We start from the raw sequence: 18,928 nt of genomic DNA on the forward strand, positions 1-18,928 counted from the left end.
CCTATTCACACACACACACACACCGCTGCCACATTTATATTCTGTTCTGGAAAATTCCTACCTATGTCGCCACCACCTAGGAAATCAAGTTTCACATCTAAGTTTCTGACACAAGAATTGCAATTTTGAACCCAAAGGAGACAGGCAGTTGGCATTTCACACACATTTGTGTTATATATAGCCAACAGGTTTGACAAATACATTTGACTTAGGAAGGGGATGTAAGACTAGCGGCCGGTAATGACACGATCCATTCCCCAGCCTCCAGTTGAATTGTTTTCTGCAGTCTAATAGCTAGCTGCCAAGAGTTCCCAGGCAAGTTTTTGCGCTCTTTTAGCAATGACAAACAGAAAGAAAGCACTTCACTGCCTACTCCACTCACCGCCATCTTTTCATTTCTTCTAAAAGGAGAAAACTAGCTTATACCTGTTTCCCACCCACTCCCCTGGGTATCTTCTGCCAGATTCACCTGCTAATAAGAAGCATGCCACTGACTGGACCCTCACAATCCATCTTCTCCATGCCTTCTCCATGGCAGGCTGGCAATCAAAACACCACCCATGCGGCCATTCCCAGTTCAAAGTACCAACTGGATTCAAGGAAGGTTGCCAAGTGTTGTCTCCCTGCTTTACTATAAGAGGCTCGAAGGAGGTACCAAAGAGTGATGAAATGTATTTTGCTCATATTGTTGTGTGCACCCTAGTCTCTGTGGTGGCGAGAGACTCCAGGAATTTCAGCACTGGCCCAGGGTTCCGTTTCCTTGCAAAGAAGGTCAGTGGAAACTAGTGTGTTCAGGATATATGGCTTTGTTTACACATGTATACAACCCGAGCATAGGATGGAGGGGCTTGCAGCGCCACACTCCAGCAAACCTTGCTTCCCAATTAGGTTTCCAAGGAAGAAGCTTTGGCTCCAGCACAGAGCAACACATATCTCTGTCTCCAGCTTCCAGCATCAGTCACAACTCACCTGCTGTTGGATGAGAGCTACATACTCCCCAACATTTCTCTGATGAAAATAGGGATGTCCTAGTCCATCATCATCATCATTATTCCCCGCCCACCGGACTGGGTTGCCCCAGCCACTCTGGTTGGCTTTCGAGACACATAAAAACATAATAAAACAATGAACATTAAAAACTTCCTTATTACAGGGCTCACTTCAAATGTCTTCTAAAGGTTGTACAGTCGTACCTCGGAAGTCGAACGGAATCCGTTCCGGAAGTCCGTTCAACTTCCAAAACGTTCGAATACAAAATCATGGTTTCAGTTTGGCTGCAGGAAGCCACGGAACCCTGTTAGATGTTCGGGTTCCAAAAGAACGTTCACCAACCGGAACACTCACTTGCGGGTTTGCGGCGTTCAGAACCAAAACGTCCAAGTTCCACGGCATTCGACAACCAAGGTACAACTGTATAGTTACTTATCTCCTTGGTTCGGGCATCGCATATCTCCATACCCTCCAACATTTCTCCAATGAAAATAGAGAGGTCCTAAGGAAAAGCGTGACATTCCAGGATCAAATGAGAAACCGGAGCGGCTTCTGTAAATCTGTTGAATCCTGATAAGCAAAAGGCACTGGGAGGTGGGTGGTTCCCAAGACCAGGAACTGGGAAATTTGCCTGTTGTGAATGGGGCTGCCATCAGTCTGAAACCATAGGTGTGTGATCTAGGGTGCTCCTGGAAGCACAAGTTATCTGAGAGGCAAGGAGCATCTATTGCTAGCTTTGGCAGGTGCGCAGGCTTACACCCACTCCTGGACATAGAAAGCCTAGATACTGTGACCTGTGCATTGGTAACTTCACAATTAGATTGCTATAACATGCTGTATGTTGGAATACCCTTAAGGTTGGTCCGAAATCTGCAGCTAGTGCAGAAAGCTAGATTGCTCAATGGGGCACATATAACACCTGCTGAAAATTCAGTCTTCTGCACACAGCTATTAAAGGTTCAGGAGCCCTGTCTTCTTTTGCGTCTGGCCACCCTAGGCACAAAACCAGCCGATGCCGAATTGGGTAGCCTTATCTGGTGCTTAGAGGCCTAGGTGTTATGTCCCCCCAAAATGCAATCTCTATGGGTGGCTGCAGCTTTTGCTTTTGAAAATGTTATCTGCTCATCTTGACCAGGCTCAATCATGTCGTACAATTTTGTACTGCAATGCAAACATTTTTTAAAGGGCAGAATGAAAATGGAGCAGGCACGAGCGATGCTCAGGAGTCAGCTCCTAAGCATTGTATTAGGTCAAGGCTATCTGGCTAAAGCGATGGATTTGCTCAGTCAAGTGCAGGAGTTAGCATTGCTTTGTTACCGGGCGGAAGGGCTGCTTCTTTATCTTCCTCTATTTTTAGTCAAATAACCTGGAAGGAAACACAGCTTTTGGGTTTAGACGCTCACATCCCTGCCAGCGCTTTCATGGGAGTGGAACGCTTTGGCAACGACACGCCGAATGCAAAATTAACGTTTTGCTCGTGCTGTGGCGAAATCCTGAAAATCGTGCACATTCCCACATAATTTAGCTCTATTATCATGCCATTTAGGGCGAGCTCACAGATCCTTAGGGCTGCCAATGGCACTCCAGAGCTCCCTCTCTTTTTCACACAGTTACAACCAACAAAGCAGGAAAGGGAGGAGGATGCAGCTATGGGGCAGCAAAGACAGAGGGCCTCTTACATCCTTATCAGCATAGCTTCCAAGTCTCCCGCTGAAAAATACGGGATCAGCAGCGGCGCAGCACCGGAAGTCGCTTCTACGCAACTTCCAGACATGTGTAGAAGCGACTTCCGGTGCTGCTACGCCCATGTCTGGGCACCAAAAATCGGGCAGAGCGGCACCGGAAGTCGCTTCTATGCATGTCCGGAAGCTGCGTAGAAGCGACTTCCGGTGCCGCTCTACCCGATTTTTGGTGCCCAGGCATGGGCGGAGCGGCACCGAAAGACGCTGCTACGCATTTCTGGACATGCGTAGAAGCGACTTCCAGTGCCGCGCTACCCATGTCTGGGCACCGGAAATTGGGCGGCGCCAGTACCCAAAATGGAGCTTCCCTGGCAGGTAGGAAATCCAGGGGATTTCCGGGATTTTTTTCAATTCGGGAGACCAGCGGGAAACGGATTAAAATCCGGGGGTTTCCCGCGAAAAACGGGAGACTTGGCAGCTATGCTTATCAGAGGGAGCAGATAAAGCTGGGGCCCTGCCAGATCCAGGCTCAGAGGCTATTTTTGACTTTAAAGTCATTTATGAAACAATGGATGCAGGGGAGTAAGAGCTCACTGCTGCTGCTTAGTGCTCAGGGGGCAGGCATGTCTTTACCAGAGGGGGGATGCAAGGTGGGAGCCAAGGCAGGGAGGCAGCTCTGTCAGCACCATGCAGGTGTATGGCTCACAGCAGGGCCAGGAATTCTGGGAATTGTCCTACAATGAATGGAAGCGAGAAGAATAAAACCTTCAGAGGAAAGACCCACCTGGAAATCACCTCTGTAGACCAATGGTAGCTTAAAATTCCAGCTGCTTTTTTTTTTTTTAGAAGGGGAAACTTTAACGAACTGAGCTGAATTTGTTGTTGTTGTTTAGTCGTTTAGTCGTGCCCGACTCTTCGTGACCCCATGGACCACAGCACGCCAGGCACTCCTGTCTTGCACTGCCTCCCGCAGTTTGGTCAAACTCATGTTCGTAGCTTCGAGAACACTGTCCAACCATCTCGTCCTCTGTCGTCCCCTTCTCCTAGTGCCCTCAATCTTTCCCAACATCAGGGTCTTTTCCAAGGATTATTCTCTTCTCATGAGGTGGCCAAAGTATTGGAGCCTCAGCTTCACGATCTGTCCTTCCAGGGAGCACTCAGGGCTGATTTCCTTAAGAATGGATAGGTTTGATCTTCTTGCAGTCCATGGGACTCTCAAGAGTCTCCTCCAGCACCGTAATTCAAAAGCATCAATTCTTTGGCGATCAGCCGTCTTTATGGTCCAGCTCTCACTTCCGTACATCACTACTGGGAAAACCATAGCTTTAACTATACGGACCTTTGTAGGCAAGGTGATGTCTCTGCTTTTTAAGATGCTGTCTAGGTTTGTCATTGCTTTTCTCCCAAGAAGCAGGCGTCTTTTAATTTCGTGACTGCTGTCACCATCTGCAGTGATCAAGGAGCCCAAGAAAGTAAAATCTCTCACTGAATTTAGCTGAATTTAGTCAGCTGTAACAGCAGAGCACTTGCTTCCTCCCCTGTTTGCCTGCCTTTCCCCTGTTATGCAAAAGTTCTATTTATGTGCAGCTTTCAAGGTCGATTTAAAGTCAGGCTTAGGAAGATATCACGCAATACTGCTTTCCCCCCCAAACCTTGTCTCTGCCTGGAAGCCTCCAGACAAAATGTCTGAAAAGAGGCTCGGCTGGCAGACTCGGCCAGCCTCGAGTCCTGGTCGGAAGCCGGAGCACAACACTACAAAGATTAGTTCCTATGAGAACTCTCCGGGATGAATCAGCTCGCCTAGAGAGACAAAAGGATTAAGCTATTCGAGGTAACACATCGCTAAGGTAGATTGTAAAAACGGTCAGGAGTTTAATTCTTGCAGGCTGGCGGAGGATTCCAAGATAGGATTCCAACTGACAAAATAATGGCATGCAGGATCCCAGGGGACAGATCTGAAGGAGAATGAAAAGAATGCCGTCTATTCATTCTATAGTGTAGGTATCAAATAGCTTGGGGAGTGGTATTTTCCCGTATGTTCAGCTCTTAACACACACCACCCACATCAGGCACCCCCAAACTTGGCCCTCCAGATGTTTTGGGACTACAATTCCCATCATCCCTGACCCCTGGTCCTGTTAGCTAGGGATGATGGGAGTTGTAGTCCCAAAACATCTGGAGGGCCGAGTTTGGGGATGCCTGACCTACACCAAGGGTAGCCTCTGTGATATCTTCCAGTATGCTAAGAGTGTTGAGAGTTGCTAGGAGACCTCCATCCCCCTCACAGAACTACAGTTCTCAAGAATGGCTGGGCAGCCTTCTTCCCCAGGACCGCTGGAAATTGTAGCTCTAGGGGGAAACCGGGGACCTCCTAACAACTTTTGGCACCCTTAGCAAACTACAGTTCCCAGAATGCTTTGGGGGAGCCACGACTGTTTAAAGTGGCATCATAGTGCTTTAAATGGATGGTGAGGATGTGGCTTAGAACTGCCTGCATTCTACAGAACAAGTACCTTCTGGAAATGTAAAGAAAAAGAAGGTACCTTTTATCATATGTGGTGGAAGTGTAAGGTAATAAAAGCTTTCTGGGAGATGATATATAATGAATGGGGGGAGATGTTTAAAATAACCTTTCTTAAAAAAAAAAACCAGAGGCATTTTTAGTAGGAATTATAGGTACTGACATCCCAAAGGAGCAGAAAAGACTTTTTATGTGCGGTACAACAGCCGCTCAGATGCTACTAGCCTAGAGATGGAAAGAAGATAAAGTCCCTACCATAGAGGAATGGCAAGCCAAGCAGACAGACTACGCTGAAATGGCAAAGCTGAATGGAAAACTCAGGAACCAAGAGGACAAAAACTTTAAAGAAGAATGGGGGGAAATTATAGGAGACCACTGCAAGCAGATGGAAACACTAGCAGGATTTGAAACCCACTTGTAATGTAACAAATACAGTGTACAATATGGATGGATATAAAATACAGAATATGGAATAATATGCAGTTGTAAATGTTGACAATAGGACCCATGGAGGCGATGGGGGGAAGTCTTGAGAGTCAGAGTAATCTGTCTAGGGATATGTATTTGGAATGTTATAAATTCAAAATTGTAAAACCAGATAAAAATGATTTTTTAAAAGAAGACCTGCCTGCCTTCTGGGGTAACACTACCAGCACCACTCCAAGACCAGCCCTGTCCTGTGTTCCTGGGCACCTGCCAAGCCCCAGAACTGCCATTGCAGGGCAAAACTACAGGGCTCACCTTCCCATGCTTCCCAGGGTGTGATCCTTTCCAGCCACACACAAACAGACACCCAGCAAAGGAAGATATTTCAACAGGAAGTTTGATAATAAAGGCTGTGGCAGTTTTAGGCAGCAATTTAAAGTGCATTACTGCGACAAGGGAGATTAAGTCATTATCCTGTTACTCTTTAAATATCTGTTTGTAAGGCTATTGTTGTATGGCTGGAAATAGACGTTTTATTTGTCACCCCTCTGTCCCAAATGGGTGTTTAACGCCTTTCCGGTTTCAACTGATCAAGACGGGCAAATGTGAAAACCGCAAAATGTTCTTGTTACTGTTGAACATATGAAAGGATGACACAGCTGACAAAGGACAGCTGAGCCGCCGGGAGCAAGGAGAGGGATTTCTGTGTCATGGCTAGCAGGCTAGAGACAAGGCTGCCTCCCATTTCAAACAGGCGGAAGGGGGACTGTCACCAGAAAGGCAGGCTGATGCAAAGCCAAGCCAGTACTGAGCAGGTGGACTTCTGCATGCTAACAAGCAGGGCAAGAGATCTGGTGGTACGTAGCTTAGTCCTCCTGGTTCAAGAGGCAAGGCTTGGACTGAGAAATTAGCCCAAACCCTGGGACTTTATAAAATAAACCTCATTGCCTTACCCGCTCTGTGTAAATTGTTAATGTTGCCAGTAGAAGTTCTCTTCCAGATCCGGCCTCTTGTGTAGAAAACAAATTCCCATCACAAAAAAAAATAAGTTTTAAAGCTTTACTTGCACAAACTTGGTTTAAACATTACAAAAACAATAAACGATGCCTTGTCTCAGCTATACCTTTCTATTCTTACATCTACTGATCCCAGTAAAAGGCTCAAGAACATATCTTTGCCCCAAACCCAATTTTTCAGCTGAAAATCAAAAGAACTCTGTCTCCCTCTTTTCTCTGCTTGCTGCATCTTGGCCAATGCCCAGGGAGATCTCTGCGTGCTTGCAAAACAAACTTGTGGCTCAGAGTAGTGTGGGCTGCTTCATTAACGTAAGTAAACTCTCTGAAAAGCTGTGATTCAGTTGCAAAAACTTAGCTTACCCCACCTTTGCAATGGAAAAATACTAGCCTCTGTACAATTGTTCAAATATCTGATATCACTCAACTGTCCCAATTTGAGCGGCACATCACTGATCCACAGAAGCTGCCCCTGCTTCTGTTTGAATTCTGGGATGTTCCACTTCCACCGCCTCACCTTCGCTGCCTCCTCCGGGACGGCCTCTACCATGGCCCCCCTCCGCACAGCCGGAAGTGGGCACAGCACATCCGTAAGTAGACACCCCGCTTCTGCCAGTGAAGCAGAATAGGCCTTGAGAAGGCTATGAGAAGACCTCCTGCTGAAGTCAACCACCATGGCAGCAGAGGATAGACAGACAATGAAGGAAAGGCAGTGGCAGCAGAGGTGGAGATAGCCACTCTCGAACCCGGAGCAGCGCACATGCTGTGCACCCAGGGGCAGGGCCATGGGGGCAGGGCGAGCGCCCCAGGGGGCGAGCCATCCATGGGGGCAAAGCGAGCCACCCATGGCAGGCTGCTTCCTGGGCGGGGAGGAGGGAGCTGCACCGCTTTGCCAGCAACCTTCCTTCCTGCCCTCTTCGTTTTGACAGCTCGGGGGAGGCTTACCCCCCCCCCAGGAAGCAGCCCAGGAGTGAGGGCAATGGCATGCCGCCCACCCGCAACTCCCAAGCCTCTCCTGAGCTGTCAAAATGAAGGGGGAAAGCGGAAGGCTGCCGGCAAGGCGGCAAGACAGCAAGGCGGCACAGCTTCCCCCCTTCCCCCAATGGCTCGGGGTAGGCTTGGGAGTCGTGGGCGGGTGGCGCACCAAATGTCACCCCCCTCAGTGATGACACCCGGGGCGGACCGCCCCCAACACACACACCCTTCCTCCGCTCCTGAGTGGCAGACAAGGTTGGCTGTGGCTTGAAAATTGGGCAGGTGGAGGCGAGAAAGAGCATAACTTTGAGTGGGTGGGAGAAAGAGCAAGGAATTTAGGCGGGTGTGGTGTCCAGAAAGAGCCTGTGCTCCCTGATTAGCCAGGGTGGCCTGTGTGACTAATCCAGGAAGGGGAAGGATGCAATTCTTGAGGGGTTGTGCTGATGCGGGAGTTGCAGCCAAGAAGAGAAACAACAGAGGAACAGGTGAAGAAGTGATTTATTTTCACAATGAAGAACTTTGACAAATATTCAAATATTGAGGTTCTTATATTTGGCCTGAAAACCAAAACTAGAAAATATTCAGTGCAGTCCTAAAACTTACTATTGCCTAACAGAATACCGAGGGGTTGATACTCATAAGAGGTACCACTTTCTAGCCAAGCATTGCAATACATATTAATTTTTTCCATGGTAATTCAAGTTAATTCAGTGTGTTTCTTTCTCCCTCTAGTGGCTAAGTTGTGCAAAAGTAGCCCCACAACCCTTGAGACTAGCTAGGCTTTTAACTTGGAACAATGTTCTTTGATGCCATTTCAGTTCCCTCTTCACCAAGCAGTGGGGTACTCAAGACAGGAGTCTTTTCCTTCAGGGAAGAAAGCAGGATTTGCCTACAAACAGGGAAGGGGGGAATTTACAAGTAAATACAATCAGCAGGGATGGTGCAGTTAATAAGATTTGATCTTAACAAACAAAAAATCACAGGGCGTGTGAAGAATTTTTTTTTTTTGCCTTTCTTGGGTTTTCTAATAATCAATTTCATAGAGTGACCACAACTTCCAGTGCTATTAATGGGAGGAGGAGAAAAACCTCTCTTTGTCCACCTTGAATCCAACTGAAAGGACAGTTGAATGGTTTTCCTGAGGGTTTGTGAGGGAGGTTTATCTGCACATGCCTGAAGCATTCAGCTTCTCTGGTGCGAATACAGAGAAAGGTTTTTTTAAAGAAATAAAAAGCGAGAAAGAGTTCAGGAAGAAGCAGAGGCACAAGCACTCTCAATGCATTGACCAAGCTATCAAGCAAACATCACCCAATCTGAATCGAGGTAAAGTCTGGAGTTGTGACATAGCCTGGAGTTGGGATGCCAGTAAGTTGAAAACCTTGTAGCAGGGAATTCCATAGGTTAATTTCAACAAGCCTTCTAAAATCTTTATCCCACTTGATATATGTCTTGGAATTGGATTGTAAATATGTTCTGTTGTTTTAAACTTTTATACTTATAATGGTTTGTCGTTTTTTAAAGAAAGGTTTTCTATATGGAACTTTTGGGGGGTTGTGGGGCTTTTTTACAATTTTTTAATTGGTTTTTACCATTTGCATTTATATTCAAATCATAATCATACATGTAAAGGATTCACTGGATCCTTGGACTTCCCTCTGCCCCTCTATCGGTTCCGTCAGCATTCTTTTTTTCAACTGCATCTTATAAAATTCTCCATTTTCTTAAAAATCCCTGTTTTCCCATAGTTCTTGTTACGTTACAAGTGTTGTTACAGTCCTGCCAAAGTTTTTAGCTGCTTACAGTGTTCTCCAAGATAAATTAGAATTTTTTCCCATTCCTTAGTAAGATTTCTATCTTCTTGATTTCTGATCTTCCCGGCATATGAAACTTTTTTGAACTGCGACCAAGAGAAAAGTATTCTTATTTGCAACAGCTGCTGCCAGAATACTTATAGCAAAAAAAAACTGGACGGGGGAGAAAATCCCATCTGTTCGAGAGTGGCAAGTCAAATTTTGCGAATATATAGTTTGGGCTAGACTTACAGCAGCAATAAGAGGACAAACAGATCAAAAATTAATTGAAGAATGGGATTGTGTAAAAGAGTATATGGGAAAAAACATTGTTCTGGGACAAATATATTGCTATGCAATGCATAAAGTTTACAGGGTAGAAATATTGAGGAAATGGATGGAAGTGGAATAAAAACAATGTAATATTAATAACACAACGAATAAAAGAAGATTAAGGGAAAGAGGTGGACAGAAGTCTATGTTTTTATGTATTTTGGGTGTGTTCTTTTTATTATATTTTATTTTTTCTTTTGTGTGTTTTGTTATTTTTCTTTTTTCTTTTTTTGCTTGGATATTGTTTGGTTTTTGTTACTGCAATTCAATAAAGTATTTATTTAAAAATGTATCGAAACTTTTTGAACTGTTTATATATATATAACTGTTTTACATGTTGTTGTTGTTTAGTCGTTTAGTCGTGTCCAACTCTTCGTGACCCCATGGACCATAGCACGCCAGGCACTCCTGTCTTCCACTGCCTCCCGCAGTTTGGTCAAACTCATGTTTGTAGCTTCGAGAACACTGTCCAACCATCTCGTCCTCTGTCGTCCCCTTCTCCTTGTGCCCTCAATCTTTCCCAACATCAGGGTCTTTTCCAAGGATTCTTCTCTTCTCATGAGGTGGCCAAAGTATTGGAGCCTCAGCTTCACGATCTGTCCTTCCAGTGAGCCCTCAGGGCTGATTTCCTTAAGAATGGATAGGTTTGATCTTCTTGCAGTCCATGGGACTCTCAAGAGTCTCCTCCAGCACCATAATTCAAAAGCATCAATTATTCGGCGATTAGCCTTCTTCATGGTCCAGCTCTCACTTCCATACATCACCACTGGGAAAACCATAGCTTTAACTATACGGACCTTGGTCGGCAAGGTGATGTCTCTGCTTTTTAAGATGCTGTCTAGGTTTGTCATTGCTTTTCTCCCAAGAAGCAGGCGTCTTTTAATTTCGTGACTGCTGTCACCATCTGCAGTGATCAAGGAGCCCAAGAAAGTAAAATCTCTCACTGCCTCCATTTCTTCCCCTTCTATTTGCCAGGAGGTGATGGGACCAGCGGTGATGGGACTGTTTTACATATGCCATTGTAAATTGCACCCATCAGCACCCACTGGTGTGAACACAAATAGAAAGAAATCTGACACTGGGGCAGCTAAAGGAGAAAGAGCTGTAAAATGCACCAGGGCAGAAAAAATGAACACCTCCTTTGTGTGTGACTACAGATCAGGGTTGATACAATGTTGGATTTGGCCTTGTCCTCCCAAGCAGGATTCTGCCTGGCATACATTACTCTATGTTCTCGTTTTCTTTTTATTTGAAATTTGGGACAGACAACATGTGTGTGCTGCAGGGGAAAGCAGATTGCAACCATTTAAAGGTTTGCTCCTTTCTGAGACTAGAATTAGATCTGCAAATCTAGCCCAGTCTACTCAGAGTGTCAGGAAAGAAGAGCTATCGCCAAGTTCTAATGGAGTGGAGTTCATCATTACCACTGCTGTTTTATATATAAAAGCACAATGGAGTGTGATGGTTGTCATAGCAAATTTCCATCATGCCAGGCACTTGCAAATCCTTGAGAAAACGGGTTGGATGGAAAACTAAATAGTCTGAAAGGACGGGGGGGGCATTTAAATAGCTTTCTCGAGTGGCATACATACCTCAGGTTTGGGTGGAACAAATTCATCACGGCAGCTTAAATAGCTACCTAGACCATCAATTGCCATCTCCAAACAAGAAAAGGCCCTCATTGTGATCCATCCAGCAGATTTCAATCTCTGCAGAGCTGCGGGGAGGGGGGGGGGCGCACACACCAAAAAATCAATTTGCCTTCATTGCATAGCCTTCGGAATAATGACAAAAGAAATGCAGATATCTCTTCTGTGTTTAAATCAAAATCATAACATTGGTAAACATTAGACACTTTAAGAAAACAAAAGGATAACAAAGTGTGTTCTACAGCAAAGTGCTGGAATTTATTTGACCTGGGACAGAGAGACTAAAGAAAGTGGTCATTATCTCTCAAGAGAATATAGAAGCAGTACTTTTAGCAAGAGTTTAAGAGCCCACACAGAAGGGGCGTGGAAGCTGTAGTCTTCTAGATGCATACCGTAGCTGCCAAATTTTCCCTTTTCTCACAAGGAAGCCTATTCACCATAAGGGAATTTCCCTTTAAAAAAGGGGAGAACTTGGCAGCTATGTCTAGATGTTGTTCAGCTCCGACTCCCATCAACTCCCTCCAACTCCTAGGCAGCATAGTCTTGGTCAGGTTATGTATATAAAATAAATTTTGATGATATGCAAAGTAGCAGAGTAGCTTACAGTTAGGAAGCTAAATAATTCCTCTAGGTGATTGATAGCTTCTTTGTAAAGACTATATATTGTCCAGACTCTTTATATTCAAAAGAACTTGACTTTCATAAACATATAACTGAGAAGTATTTACAATCTCATGCTTATTCAAACATGAGTATGTTCTCACTTGCATTGTAGGTTGAAGTCTTCTTAGTTAGTTTATAAAACTGTGCTGAGACTTGCAATGGAGTTTTGCCGCACTCAGGACTTGCAGGGTTTTTTTGTGAAAGGTTTTTACTTTCACCTCAGCAGTATTCTCTTTGTTTCTTGCAGAGAACTCCTGCACGTATATTAACATTTAGGTATCTTCCTCTGTTTCAGTTCAGACAGATCACACTGACACCACACAGCATACCCCAGAAGCCTCTCTCAGCAGCCGTTCTCCCTCACACATAGACAAAAGAGAGCAGTTAAAAAACAACAGTTACTGGAATAACAGTCCTAACAGAATGGAGTGCCTCTCTCATGTGACTCACAGTCAGCCAACCACATGAGAACTTCTGTGGGGGGGGGAACCCCATGTTAAAAGTACACAGTAATTTAACGTAAGTAAACATTCCCATTTCAGGAAATTAAATCATTACCCTTGACAAGTCAGGGGTAAGGGGAGTTGTAATCCTGCAGTATCTGAATGACCACATGTTGGCTACCTCTGGTTTAAAGGATGAGGGCCAGGATCCAGGGAAAGACCATAACTCAAGGGTAGAGCATCTGTTTTGCATGCAGAAGGTCCCTGGCTCAGTCCCCAGAATCTCTAGGTAGGACTGGGAGAGAATCCTGCCTGAAACCTTGGAGAACTTATTCTACTCCCTACTGGGTTCGTTCTGCAAGGGCCTTGGATTGGTTATACATTAGAAGGCAGGCTGGTGGGGTCTGGCTGAGGCATAGCTGTCAAGTTCTCCCATTTTTTAAAGGGAAATTCCCTTATGCTGAATAGGCTTCCTCGCAAGAAAAGGGAAAACTTGACAGCTATGGGCTGAGGGTAGGCTGAGGTTGGTGGGTCACTGCCCCATTTGCCCTCATGAACCAGCCTTCACCGCCCAAAGACTAGGAAGGAATGTGGGCTGAGCGGCAAACTCAAAGGAAAAGGTTCATCTGGAATACAGGAAGACAAAAACCTAACATCAGAAAGGCAGAGAGATGGAGGGAGAACTCCTTGTGATATACAGGGTAGTTGCTCTGAACAATCCCTGCATGCTGTGACACCACAGAAGTATAGAAAAAGTGCAGAGCAGTGCTGAGTGAAAAATGAATCTACTTGATAATTGTAGCTCCCCCACCATTTTTTTTTAAAAAAACACATCAAGTTTCCAGGCGTCAGTGTGAAGGTATTATTGAGAGAGTGTGTGCGCACCTTGTCTGGTGAGCCCTCAGAAGCCAAAGGCTGCAGAGGATGGATGGTGGCTAAAGGAGTTTTGTCCCCTCTACTTCCTGATCAGCAGAGGCAGAATATGCAAACCTAGAGCCCCATTTGTTTAACTTGCATAACTTATAAAGGGTAAAGGGACCCCTGACCATTAGGTCCAGTTGTGACCGACTCTGGGGTTGCGGTGCTCATCTCGCGTTATTGGCCAAGGGAGCCAGCGTACAGCTTCAAGGTCATGTGGCCAGCATGACTAAGCCACTTCTGGAAATGCCATTTACCTTCCTGCTGTAGTGGTACCTATTTGTCTACTTGCACTTTGACGTGCTTTTGAACTGCTAGGTTGGCAAGAGCTGGGACCAAGCAATGGGAGCTCACCCCGTAGCGGGGATTCAAACTGCCGACCTTCTGATCGGCAAGCCCTAGGCTCTGTGGTTTAACCCACAGCACCACCTGCTTATACACACTGCTGAATTCTGCTTTCCGTGGGGCTGAATTTGGGTTACTTTGCCAGATAATGTTGGGCTTTATTTTATTGAGGGGGAGAGTGTCACGAGCCCTATGGAGACTCCTTGGCAGGGCTGGTCCAAGCAAGCAGGGATTGGGGGGGATGGGAAGAAAGTATGGAGCCTGTTGGGGGGCTTCCGGTCTAGTGCCAGCACCGTCCGGCAGGGTTTGCCTCGAGCTCCGAGGCAACCCGACTTCGCGAGGGGGGGCGAGCCGCGAGAGCGACACAGCCTCCCGAAAGAGCCCCAGATTGAGCGTTCTGGGGACAAAGAGCTTGGCAGTGTCCCAATTTCGACTCCCCTACTCTCTGGGAGGCTCTAGTAAGAGCTCCGGAGCGAGAAGGGTGGTAGTTGTGGGGGCCATTTTGAGCGTCATCGTTACCCTCGCGGAGGGAAGCTCCGTGCTGGCAGCGGAGAGCGGTGGATTCTTCCAAAAGAAAAGATTTGGGAAAATTTGGAGACCTTGAGTAAAAGGATTAAAAAGTTTAATTGGACTGAGAATTTGAAATGGGAGGAAGATTTAAAAAACGGAAGCCGATCTCCCCCCACTGATTGTGGAAAGAAGCAGTTAAATATTCCCAATGCCGGGGGAAAGAAGCTTCTTATTTAAATACTTCCAAGGATTGTACTAATATACTCCCCCAGAGGCAGGGTAAAAGGGGAGAACTGTTTAAGTTGAAAAAAATCTCTGCAAATTCAGTCAATTGAAGTCGGAAGAGCCTCTTCCTCTCCTGGAATCGGCAACCCGGACAGAACAGCGAGCCTATTGTGATGTCATAAAGGAAAGGAATGCATTGATTCTCAGTGACAATAGGAGAGTGAGCTGAGGCAAACTGGATAAATTTGACAGTTTAAATACAGAGAATTGCAGCAGCTTGTTTGAAACAAATATTTAAAAAGTAATGTAACAAGATTTGGAGAGGATACATTGCAGCCAGTTTGGAGTAATATGGAGGAGTAGCAATTTGTAACCACTTCCTGTTTTTCAAGTACTACTCTGTCCTTGAAAAGCATTGAAAATGTCAACAAAAGACTATGCACCTGGAATCCAGGAGAAAGTTTTGAAACTCTTGTGGGAAATCAAAATTGGAATGTACAAGACTGAATAGCAAATGGAAGAAATGAACCAAGTTTCACAGAAAGAGGACATAAGTAAGGAAACAGTAGAAGAAGACAACAAGGTAATTAAACTGAACTATAATATCACTAAAGAACAGGAGGAAGTCTTTCAGGAAGAACAAGAGGAAAAAGACCAAGCCTGGCTTTGGAATACCCCCCTTTGGGGGGGGGGACAAGATTTGTTTGAGGAACAGAAACCCCACAAGAAAAACAATGTGCAAGGAAGAAGGGAGCATTGGGGGGGGGGACAGAGACGTTTGGGTTGTAAAACATTCTAGGAAGGGAGTGGGATGAAGGAAGAATGGATATTAGGATGGATAAAAAGGATTGAAAACTGGACTGCTGACTTTGGAGCTTGCTGGACTGGAAGGGAATAGCCGTGATCAGGGGAGAAGGAGGTAAAATACAGGATAAAAGAGATAAATTAAAATTGGGAAAGTAAAAAGGATTTAAAATGTATGGATGTTCTTGGAAGAAAATTTTGGGAAGGGAAGAAAAGAAATGTTAAATATGCTAGAAAGAAGATATAGTAAGTAAATGAGAATACTAAAAATATAATTTTTGCAAGATGAGTTGTTAAGTGGGGACGGTTGGGTGGTTCTCTAGTCGGTCACTTGCATGCTGGGAGCTCTCGGTGGCAGAGGGGGTTTCTGGAACGGGGAAGACGGGGAGGGGGAAAGGATTCAACTGGAAAAAGAACCACCCTCTTCCATCCTTTTTCCCCTAGGGACTCTTCGTGGCAGGAGGAGTTCTGGGGGATGGGGGGTGGAAGGGGTGGGAAATGATAATAGAGGAGAAATTAACAAAAAACATGGATAGTATGTTAATATAAGGTTGGAAAGTTTGGAAATAGAATGGGGAAAATAATATGAAAACTGCTAAATAAGATTCTAAAATGAAAATCAGAAAAGGGGGAGGTAGGGGAAGCCCACAAAACAATGTTTATGAAAAATTCATAGTTGTATTATTTTTAGTGTTGTGTTGTGTTTATTTGTTTTGTATTGTAGTGTTTAGTTGTTGGTAAGCATAAAATCAATAAAAATAATTTAAAAGAAAGAAAGAAAGAAAGAAAGAAAGAAAGAAAGAAAGAAAGAAAGAAAGAAAGAAAGAAAGAAAGAAAGAAAGAAAGAAAGAAAGAAAGAATGGAGCCTGTTGCTAAGGAGGCGCCAAGGAGTCATGACAGTGTTGATCATTGGGGAAAGGCCGAGTGCTTAGGAGAGGGATGAATGACTTCCACTAATCCCTGTGTGAGTGCAATTGATTATCAGGGGTCCTCACATAAACTGACTATATTACAGTCACCAGAAGAATACAAATATTCTCAGATGCTACAAAAAAAGACTTGGATGAGAGTGCAACCCCAGCTAATGATACCTGCCTTGAATATCTCTCTCTCTCTCTCTCTCTCTCTCTCTCTCTCTCTCTCTCTCTCTCTCTCTCTCTCTCTGTGTGTGTGTGTGTGTGTGTGTGTGTGTGTGTGTGTGTGTGTCATTGCCTGTCGAAGCAGAATTCAAAAAGACCCTGACAACAGTGGTCCCTGGGGGACAAAAGTTGTCTGTGGCCACAAAGCTGCCAGCATGACTTGAGGCACATCTTTAATAATGACATGCCGTCTTCCCTGCCGAGGCTCCCATGATAAAGGTGCTGTCTGACTGATGCTATCATTAATGAAGATGACATGAGGGAGCAAGAGGTTTAATATGTGGGGCTGGCCGGCGATGCCTTGGGGTCTGTCATTTCTCATTCATCTCGTACGTGTTGGTCTCTATTACTAAAGGGGATTGAGGGGAGAACACAAGATGTCATTTCTTGAAGGAGACAAATTTGTAAGAGAGGGTGGTCATCAAGTCAAGGAGCACACAGAGTAAAGAGAATGGATGTCTTCTGGCTAAAGGTGTCAGGCTACAAGCACATGAGGAAATAAACTACAGTGAACATCAGCAGAGCACAGCAACCTAAATGGAACTAAGAGACAATCCCAAGGAACACAAAATGGGGCTGTCTGTGAAAGAGAGTTCCCAGCATGCTCTGTTTCTGCGTCACAATCTTAAATGCTCAATATTGCATCGTACATTAATGTTCAGAACATTCCATCATGCAAATGGTAGTGTGTGGCCATGCAGATAGGGTCTGGCTCTGCTCTCAATGGCTGCCATTGAATGCTATGGAATAGGCATCAGCAGCCAAGCTGGGGCTTGCCCTGCCGCCCCTGGTGTGCAGCATCAAACTTTGGCTGGATCTAGACACATCATAGAAGCGTTTCAGTTGTAAATTTAAACAGGGAAAACAGGTAGAGAAAAACGGGAGTCCACGTCGCCATCTGGTGGCACAATGTTATACTGGTTCATGTCAAATCAGTGCATCTTCTGTAACTTCCAGCTGAACTCCTGTAACTTTTTATGCCACAAATGTTCTGGTTTATTTTTGTCCTGCTTTCATTGTGCTCTGGCCCCTCTGGACAGCAATAATATGGTAGCATTGGGGAAGCATCCCAGAACAGCTGATAAAGCAGAATTAAATCCATTACGGATGCACTGTCAATAACATGCTGCAGAATACACCTTCCATTATACACCAGCCTAGAGGGCCTTCTCGGTAGTGGCGCCTGCCCTGTGGAACGCCCTCCCACCAGATGTCAAAGAAATAAACAACTATCTGACTTTTAGAAGACATATGAAGGCAGCCCTGTTTAGGGAAGCTTTTAATATTTGATGAATTATTGTATTTTAATATTTTGCTAGAAGATGCTCAGAGTGGCTGGGGAAACCCAGTCAGATGGGCGGGGTATAAATAATAATAATACCTATTATTATTATTATTATTATTATTATTATTATTATTATTATTAGGACCAGGAAGAATGGTGTAGCCTCTTGCACAGATTCTGTTCTACATTCCAGTAGAATAGTAGTCCTTGTGACAAAAATGGGTGTTAGTTTTTATATCTGGGATAGTGTTTTTATTTTGTCAGAGACTAATGTGTCACTTTGCATGTTCTGAACTGAGCCCTGGTGCAAAAAGCAATAATATTGTTCTATTATTATGTTATGAAAAAGGATCTATCTTTTCTAAGGCCAGCTCTGCACTACAGACTAAGGGACAAAATACATCTTACATGGAAAAGTGATTCTTCCCCTCCACCCTCCCCAGGCATTCTTTTATTAAAATGTTAATGCTGGAGGGCTCCCAACTTGTGTGTTAACCTTTTCTCCCTATGCCACTTTCCCCATCAAAACAGTTGCATTGTGTGTGTACGTAATATAGGCACCTAGAATGACCATTCATTCTCTCTCTCCAGAGACCACTGCTAGCTGCTAGCAGTGCTAAGGATCTCTCAGCAGAATGATCAGTGCCCTCACCAGACGACAATTCCTGGAATTCCTTGGGGGAAGCCACAACAAAAAAAGTTTGCTTAAATTATTTTTACCCTGCCTCTCTTGCATGCAGGCTGGCTGACTTAGCAGTAAAACACAAGGAAAAGCAAATGCAGTTAAAAACGAAACAATTCATCACCCTAAAGCCACAATAAAAATAATTAAATACCGGTGTATGTTGTTATGAAGCCATCACAGGTTGTTAGGATATAATTTTATATACCCTGTGTTTTTCTATAGCCTGGCACATGATGATAGGGTGAAGGTTGTAATTCAGCGGTAGGAGAGTATTTGCTCTGCAAAGTCCAAGGTTCAAATCCCTGCCTTTCCAACTGTGCCTGGGAAAGAGATCTGTTGGGAATCCTGGCGAGTCATTACCAGAGACCAGGCTTCCTCAACCTGGCTCCCTCCAGATGTTTTGAACTTCAACCCCCTTTTGGGGGGTTCAGGTCAAAGTTGTTGAGCTTTTTTTAAGGAATGGGGAAGGCCCATTTTGGGGGGTTCGGGTGAAAGTTGCTGAGTTTTTTCAGGGAGGAGGTAAAATGTTGAG

At 44.8% G+C, this 18,928-nt stretch overlaps 1 long non-coding RNA gene across 2 annotated transcripts; it reads right to left on the reverse strand.

Moving 5' to 3' along the window:
• Positions 1–6,627: 6,627 nt before the first annotated feature.
• Positions 6,628–18,633, reverse strand: LOC118097925 (uncharacterized). 2 transcript variants are annotated; one of them, XR_004694098.2, is made up of 3 exons: positions 18,548–18,633; positions 11,323–11,447; positions 6,628–8,496 (listed from the first exon to the last, which is right to left on the reverse strand). It is a non-coding gene; the product is annotated as an uncharacterized LOC118097925 (long non-coding RNA). The 2 variants fall into 2 exon arrangements; XR_004694097.3 differs by lacking the exon at positions 18,548–18,633 and adding an exon at positions 12,144–13,566.
• Between the last annotated feature and the right edge of the window lie 295 nt (positions 18,634–18,928).

The sequence above is a fragment of the Zootoca vivipara genome, chromosome 15 (assembly GCF_965207765.1).
Source record: "Zootoca vivipara chromosome 15, rZooViv2.hap1.1, whole genome shotgun sequence".
NCBI lineage: Eukaryota > Metazoa > Chordata > Lepidosauria > Squamata > Lacertidae > Zootoca > Zootoca vivipara.